This window comes from Nicotiana attenuata, chromosome 12, assembly GCF_001879085.1.
Source record: "Nicotiana attenuata strain UT chromosome 12, NIATTr2, whole genome shotgun sequence".
NCBI classification, from domain to species: domain Eukaryota; kingdom Viridiplantae; phylum Streptophyta; class Magnoliopsida; order Solanales; family Solanaceae; genus Nicotiana; species Nicotiana attenuata.
The window spans coordinates 43,520,277-43,529,359 of NC_032000.1; the positions used below are offsets into that span (position 1 = coordinate 43,520,277).

Sequence of the window (9,083 nt, forward strand, 5' to 3'; positions counted from 1 at the left end):
ACAACGATGATGAGAAGGCAAGAACATGTGTTTCAAATAGTTATGGTGTAGGTAGGAGTTTAACATTTCCTAAGTAGATAAAAGAAGAGGTAATAGAGGAATTCTATACTTCAATTTCCAAGAGGAAAAGGAGTTTAATTGGGAGTGATAAGGTTGATGGTGATGGAATGTTTTCCGTTGGTCATGGCAGTTCCCATAAAACGGGGATCATAAGACTCATATTTGAGTCCTTAAATTATTCATCACTATTTGATTCAATTATTATCAATATATCTTGGTAAATAATAGATTTCTCAAAGGGCAATTGATTTGATAGTGTAACGTTGAAAATATGATCGCCGGAATATGTGTTTGGCAGTGTATGTCTTATATTTAAGAAAAAACCGACAAATAACCAAAAGAACTGAAAAACCAACAAAACCCGACATAAACCGAATCGAGAAAAAATCGACTTAATTGGTTTGGTTTGGTTCTAATATTTGAAAAACTGACTTACTTGGTTTGGTTTCTTTTAAGGGAAAAACCGATCCAAACCGAACCATGAACACCCCTAACTGCAAAGATAGAGGAAGGAGATGGGCCTTCTGGTATTCCTTTAGAAATGCAAGATAAATCTTCTACTAATATGGAGGCGTTGTATGATAGATTTAAAGATGAAATTATTATGTAATATTATCATGTGTGAGTGACTTTGCTTATTATTTGTGGAATAGACTTCTAATTCATACCGAATGACGACAATAAGTAATTATACTAAGTAATATCATATGCTTTGTTATAACTATATATGTTATATTGATTTAAATCTTTAATATGTACGTTTACTTTATGTTTTATATTTAATTTAATAAAATAATAAAAGTCTCTTACCATAAATATTTAAGTATATTTTTCTCCTTAAAATAATTATAAGACCTTGGTATTATCCTTTTGACACTCGAAAACATTTTTAAGAAAGATTGACCAAACACAATTTGTTTATTAAATGTTGCAAAAAGTACTTCTTAAATGAATTGACAAAACACAAACTATTTTTTTCAAAAAGTACTATTGGAAAACGCACTTCTAAAAAAAGTACTTTTCAAAATAAGTAGATTTTGGCAGCTTGACCAAACGAGCTTAATAGTCTCTGCCAAAGGAGAAAAATGCCTTGTCAAAAGTCAATTAGCTTTCTCTCAATGCTTCTCCAAGCGGCAGTATCTAGAAAGCACAGTTGTGAACAAGTTATTCTCTGAATAACAATAAGTGCCGTATATGTCAAGATGGCCGAGTTGGTCTAAGGCGCCAGTTTCAGGTACTGGTCCGAAAGGGCATGGGTTCAAATCCCATTCTTGACACACCACTTTTTTTCTTTTTTGGTTGTTGTTTTTCTGAACATTATAAGCTTTTGGTGATAAGAGAACGTACAAGTTTTTGTGTTTATTTGATCAAATCAATCCTTTCTCGTTTAGATCAATTTTCATTACAATTTATGGAGTACTATTAGCAAATTTACTGTTAAGTTCAGATCATCTCACCCAAAATCAAAACATAATACAATGCTTCTTTTTCTTTTATAATAACTGGAATGACAATAATAGGTTTGGCCAAGTTTCTCCTTAGTTAAAAGCACTTTTTTTAAAAAGAAGTACATTTTTTTTCCTCTGAAAGTAGGAGTGTTTGGCCGAGCTTTTATAAATGAAAAAAGTATTTTTGAGTAGAACATCCATAGTTAAAAGTATTTTTTTAAAAGTACTTTTTAAAAAAGTTGAAGTGTTTGACCAAACTTTTAGAAAGAAAAAAAGTGTTTTTAAGTAGAAGCAGAAGCAGTTTTGGAGAAACAGAAAAAAGTAGCTTCTTTTGAAAAACACTTTTGAAAAAAATACACTTAGAAGCAGTTTTTAAAAGTCACTAATTGCTTTCCAGAAGTGTTTTTCCAATTAATTAGCCAAACACGAACTGCCTCTCGTCAAAAGTACTTTTGAGAAAAACACTTTTAAGAAAAAGCACTTCTCAAAATAAGTTGATTTTTATAGCTTGGCCAAACAGAGACTATTACACAAGTCTCATAGCAACAATAATTCATATTTGTAGAACCAGTCTACGGCCATCTCCAACCCTTGCCTCAATTTTTTCATCCAAAATGGAGTAAAATTACTCCCACCATTACTCCATTTTTTACTCCAATTAAGAATATTCTATTTTATATGTCACGACCCAGATTTTCCACCCTCGGAAGTCGTGATGGCGCCTACTAATATGAGCTAGGCAAGCCAATTAATAGCACACTTTACATTTTTACCCATTTTATATTCATTAACAATTTCGAAGTAATAACATTTAAACAGCGGAATTTAATATAAGCGGAAGAAAAACAACAAGCCATCTGAACATGAATATCTAATACAACAGTTTGAATTTCGACTACCCAGAACTGGTGTCACAGTTTCACAGACGGTCTAAGAATACTACAAATAAAGGTTTGAAAGAATTAAATACGACACTGTCTCTGGAAATACATGTAAGAAACAGGAAAGTAGATAGAAGGAGACGCCAAGGCCTACGGACGCCTGTAGGGCTACCTCGGGCCGCCTGATGAACAAGAATCAGCAATCCCACTGCGGTCCGAAGTCTAGAGCACTGGGGTCTGCACAAAAGAGTGCAGAGTGTAGTATCAGCACAACCGACCCCATGTGCTGGTAAGTGCCTAGCCTAACCTCGGCGAAGTAGAGACGAGGCTAGGACCAGACTACAAAATAAACCTGTGTAATTTAACTATATACAGCAGAAAAGAAGTACAGAAAGAAACAGTCATATACAATCAAGTATGGGAGGGAGAAAACATGCTGCGGGGAAACACCGAATAGTAACAGAAGAGCAACAAATAAATATGAGGATCACCACAGTTTAATTGAAAATAGGAAGGGGAAATCGTGCTGCGGGGTACAACAAATATCAACAGGAAGCCAGCAATTTAGTGTAGAGAAACCGTAACACGGTTATCAATAAAAATTAGGAAATCAAAGACAAGTGCACGGCATCACCCTTCGTGCTTTTACTCTCTCTCACCCAAACAATACACGGCATCACCCTCCGTGCTTTACGCTCTTCCTCACCCAAACAACAATCACAAGGCAAATAGGGTAAGGGAATCTATAACCTCAAAATAACGTCAAGTAACAACAGAAAATCAGTAAATAAACGTAAAGGACAACGAAACTCAATTATCAGCAAGGGGCAGGGAAATCAAGGACAAGTGCACGACATCACCCTTCGTGCTTTTACTCTCGTCCTCACCATAAGAATCAATCTAATAGGCACGGAATGGTACATCATGCGGCACGACATCACCCTTCGTGCTTTACACTCTTTCCTCACCATGAAATCAATATAATAGGCACGGAATGGTACATCGTGCGGCACAGCATCACCCTTCGTGCTTTACATTCTTTCCTCACAAAACAAATAAAACACGGCATCACCCTTCGTGCTTTACGCTCTTCCTCACCCAAACAACAATCACAAACAATAGGGCAAGGAAATAAAGGAAATTTGCAATAAGAATCCCGGCAAGGGAGCAACAAGTCAACAATTAAATCCCGGCAAGGGAAAAACATCAATAACATCCACATCCCGGCAAGGGAGATAACAAATAAACCAACAATAGCCCGGCAAGGGTGATAACATAATGATATCTTCTCTTTCTCACTTTTACTTCACAATTCACTTCACAACTCGAGTCAATGCTCTATATATTCAATTATCACTTTTACCTTCACAGCTCATTTCACAACTCGAGCCAATGCTCTAAAAGTTCAGTTGTCACTTATACTTTCACAATTCGTTATACAACATGAGCCAATGCTCCTCAATGTTCATAGGTCACAATTATTTCCACAAACTTTATACAACAATTAGAAACCATCACCAAGGCATTAAAGATACAACGAAGTCATGATAATCACAATATGAAGACTCACGGGCATGCTAGACACTAACGTATAGATACTCGTCACCATGCCTATACGTCGTACTCAACAATTACCACACAGCAAATAAGACTCAACTCCTAATCCCTCAAGCTAAGGTTAGAACAAACACTTACCTTGATGCCTCGAACATAATTCACGATTCAATTATAGCTTTACCCCTTGATTCCACCACCAATTCGCTCGTATCTAGTCACAAGTTACTTAATTACTTCAATAAACGCTAAATGAATCAATTTGAATGCACGAAAATGAATTTTCCAAAGTTTTACCCAAAAAGTCAAAAAATCGCCCTCGGGACCACATGGTCAAAACCCGAGGTTCGAACCAAAACCCGATTACCCATTCCCCCACGAACTCAAATATATGATTTGTTTTGAAATCGGACCTCAAATCGAGGTCCAAATCCCCAATTTTTGAAAAACCTAGGTTCTAACACCCAATTTCCCCTATGAAAATCCTTGATTTTAAGTTGAAATCATGTTAAAAGATGCTAAGAATTGAAGAAAGTTAGTTAAAAACGACTTACAATTGATTTGGAGAAGAAGGAATTCTTGAAAAATCGCCTAAGTGTGTTTGTGTTTGAGAGAATATGAAAAATGGGGTTTAAAATCGGCTAAGTATAAAATTGTAGGTCTCAGATGTGGGAATTGCGAAAAAAGTTTGGGAATTGCGAAAAAAGTTTGGGAAATGCGAACCTGGGAATTGCGAAAAAAAATTGGGAAATGCGAACCTGGGAATTGCGCAAAAAGTTTGGGAAATGCGAACCTGGGAATTGCGAAGAAAGTTTGGTAAATGCGAAGCTTAGGAATTGCGAAAAAAGTTTGGGAATTGCGAAGAAAGTTTGGGAAATGCAAAGCCTGCAGGCCTGCAATTTCCTAAGTCCAATATTTCACCCCGTGGCCTATCCAAAACTCACCCGAGCCCTCGGGGCTCCAAACCAAATATATACACAACCTCAAAAATATCCTACGGACTTATTCGTATACTCAAATCACCAAAATAACATCATGAACATCGAATTAAACCTCAATGAAATTTCTCAAAACTTTTTTAAACATCAAATTTGCATTTAAGTCCGAATCACGTCAAATGGATTCCGATTTTTGCCAAATTTTATAGGAACGTCTTAAATCATATATAAGACCTGTACCGGGCGCCGAAACCAAAATACGGGCCCGATACCATCATGTTCTAATCAAATTTCATTTCAAATTTCCTTAAACTATTTCAGAAAATAATTTCCTTTAAGAATTCATTTCTCGGGCTCGGGACCTCGAAATTCGATTTCGGGCATACGCCCGAGTCCCATATTTTCCTACGGACCCTCCGGGACCGTCAAATCACGAGTCCGGGTCCGTTTACCCAAAACGTTGACCGAAGTCAAATTAACTCATTTTATAGCCAACTTTTACCATTTTTCACAGATTTTCATATTTAAGCTTTCTGGCTACGCGCCTGGACTGTGCACGCAAATTGAGGTGACTCAAAACGAGGTTTTCAAGGCCTCGGAAATACAGATTTTAATTTAAAGCAAGTGATGACTTTTTGGTTTATCACATTATATTATTCTCTCTTTATTATTATATTATTATCTTTTATTTAAATTTTATTTTCTTATTTCTATTAAAGAAATTCTATCCTTTTTTTTTTTACATATTCATCACATATAGTTTAATATAAATTATTTTATACCATAAATTTTAAATAGTATAATTTGTAAGCAAATATTATAGATTATCCATCTGACGATTGAGATTAGAATAAAATTACTACTAATTTATTATGCTATTTACCGTAGTTTTAACTTTAATGTATTTTCATTTTTCATGTATTTCTAATTTAATATATTTTCAATTTTCACTTTTCAATTTTAGCAACATCTAATATTTTATATTCTCATCTTTCAATTTTAGCAACATCTAGTATTTATATTTGCACCATTCATTTTTTGAGATGATTATATATTTTTTTGTACAATTATAACTTATAATAAAATTAACTTACAATTTTACATAAAAATAATAAATGCACGAAAATTAATTTATCAAAATTATACGTCAAAGTTAAGATGTAAAATTAATATTATAAAGATATAAACATAATTAGGTATATATAAAGAAATAAATTAAAAGAGTTAAATAATAAAAATAATAATAAAGTAAGGATGAATAGTAATGGTGGAGATGAATAGTGTCACTCCAAATTTGGAGTAGCATTACTCATCCCCTATTTTAGGGGCAAAAATGAGGGAGCATTGGAGCCACGCTTTGGCAAGAAAGGACTACATTTTGGAGAAATGGGAGAGGGTGGGAGATGGCCTAATGAGAGGAAAATGATGCTATCCATTATGTCATTTGTTATGTCTATGTGAACATAACAACAACAACCCAGTATAATTCCACAAGTGAGGTCTCGGAAGGATAGGATTTACGCAGCCTTACCCCTACCCTGGAAGGATTGACAGACTGTTTTCGATAGACGTTCGGCTAAAGAAGGTGAGAGAAGTCCTAAGTCTTTTTAATTGAATAAGCGTTTGTCACATCATAAGGCTTATAGAATGTGGATAATAGTAAATGGAGAACTTATTACGGAGAGAAACAACATAACCAAATGTTAAAATGAAGAAGAATGGTTAGAGGTTGTGACGACCCAAAGGGTCATCACTTGTTTTCTTACTCATTCTGTGCTTTTGAGGCCTTGAAAACCTCATTTGGGGTTGCCTCGATTTGCGTGCGCAGTTCGAGCGCGTAGCCGGAAAGCTTAAATATGATTTCTGTGAGAAAAATGCTAAATTTTGATATTAAATTGGATAAATTTGACTTCGGTCAACATTTTGGGTAAACGGATCCGGACCCGTGATTTGACAGTCTCGGAGGGTCCGTAGGAAAATATGGGACTTGGGCGTATGCCCGAAATCGAATTCCGAGGTCCCAAGCCCGAGAAATGAATTTTTGTGTGAAATTATTTTCTAGAAATGATTAAGGAAAATGAAAATGAAATTTGATTAAAAGACTATGGTATCGGGCTCGTATTTTTGTTCCGGCGCCCGGTACAAGTCTTATATATGGTTTAAGCGCTTTCTGTAAAGTTTGGTTGAAAACGGACATCGTTTGACGTATTTCGGACTTAAAATGAAAAATTGATGTTTTATGAAGTTTGATGAAAAACTAGTGATTTTGAGGTTTGATTCATTGTTTATGTTATTTTGGCGATTTGATCGCACGGATAAGTCCATTGGTTGTTTTTGAGGTTATGCGCATATTTGGTTTAGAGCCCCGAGGCTCGGGTGAGTTTTGGATAGGTGTCGGATTGCATTTTTGCATTTTTGAAAAATCTGGTGTTTTTAGTTTTGCAACTTTCGCATTTGCGAAGCAGGTCTCGCAAATGCGAGCCCGGCATCGCAAATGCAAGAAGAGGGAGTCAGCAGCTGGGGTCGCAAATGCGACCAAATGGTCCGCAAATGCGAAGTCGAGCAGGTCGCAAATGCGACTCTTTTGCTCGCAAATGCGAATCTCCCCTATTTCCACTTAAGGTCGCAAATGCAAGATATAGTTCGCAAATGCGAAATCTGGGGGAATTCTGCTGGGCTCGAAAATGCGAACCCAAGTTCGCATTTCCCACATCTGCAACCTGCATATTTTACACTTAACCAAAATTTTGAGTCATTTTAACAGTCTTTCAAAACACAAACCTCTTTGGGCGATTTTCTAAGAACATGACTTCTTCCAAATCATTTATAAGTTGGTTTTTACTCATTTCTTTCAATCTTTAACATCATTTAACATGTTTTCAACTTAAAATCAAAGATTTTCATGGGTGAAATTGGGAGTTTTGGGTAGAACCTAGGTTTTCCAAAAATTGGGGATTTGGACCTCAATTCGAGGTCCGATTTCAAAACAAATTACATATTTGAGTTCGTGGGGGAATGGGTAACGAGGTTTTGGTTCGAACCTCGAGTTTTGATCACGTGGGCTCGGGGGCGATTTTGGAACTTTTGGAAAAAACTTTGTGAAATTCATTTTTATGCATTCAAATTGATGCATTTAATGTTTATTAAAGCAATTAAGTAATTTGTGACTAGATTCGAGCGGATTGGAGGTGGAATCACGGGGTAAATCCATAGTTAAGGCTTGAGTTGAGTTCAAGGCATCGAGGTAAGTGTTTGGTCTAACCCTAGCTTGGGGGAATAGGAGTTGAGTCTTATTTGCTACTTGTTGATTGTCGAGTACGATGTATAGGCATGGTGACGAGTATCTATACATTGGTGTCTAGCATGACCGTGAGTCCTCATTTTGCGAACAGTTTGGATTTTGTTATACCTTCCATGCTTAATTAATGACTTCTATATGTTGTAAAGAGCTTGTGAAAGGAATTGTGATCTTTAAACTTCGTGGAGCGTTGGCTCGAGTTGAAATACAAATTGTGAAGGTATATGAGATAAGTAAATCTTTGGAGCATTGGCTCGAGTGATAATGTGAATTATGAGATGAAAGTGAAAGAAAGAGAAAGAGTTATTGATCTATTCCCTTGCCGGGACGTTGTTGATTATTGAATATGTTCCCTTGCCGGGATTTCCATTATTGCTTATTTGTTCCCTTGCCCTTGTTTGTGATTGTTGATTGGGTGAGGAAGAGTGTTAAAGCACGAAGGGTGATGCCGTGCANCCAATGGAGTTGATTTCGCTGCATTTCGCCTATCTGGATCTGCCAAGACTTGGTGGAGGGATTTCTGTTTAGCTAGACCAGCAGGGTCTTCAGCGTTGACATGGGATCAGTTTTCAGTGTTGTTTCTGGAGAAGTTTCTCCCTATCACACAGCGTGAGGCCTATCGGAGGTAGTTCGAGCGTCTCCATCAGGGATCCATGTCACTCATCCAGTACGAGACCAGGTTTATTGAGTTGGCTCGCCATGCTATTGTCATACTCCCAACTGAGAGGGAGAGAGTGAGATGGTTTATTAATGGACTTATTCAGCCTATTCGTCTCCAGATGGCTAGAGAGGCGGGGAGTGATATCACTTTTTAGGAGGCGGCCAATGTGGCCCGAAGGATCGAGATGGTATTGCCACAGGGGGATGGTCATAGAGCAGACAAGAGACCCGTCAGTCAGGCCGT

General features: G+C 36.7%; 1 non-coding gene across 1 annotated transcript; it reads left to right on the forward strand.

The window, feature by feature from the left end:
• TRNAL-CAG lies at window positions 1,257-1,337 on the forward strand. Its single transcript has one exon. It is a non-coding gene; the product is annotated as a tRNA-Leu (tRNA).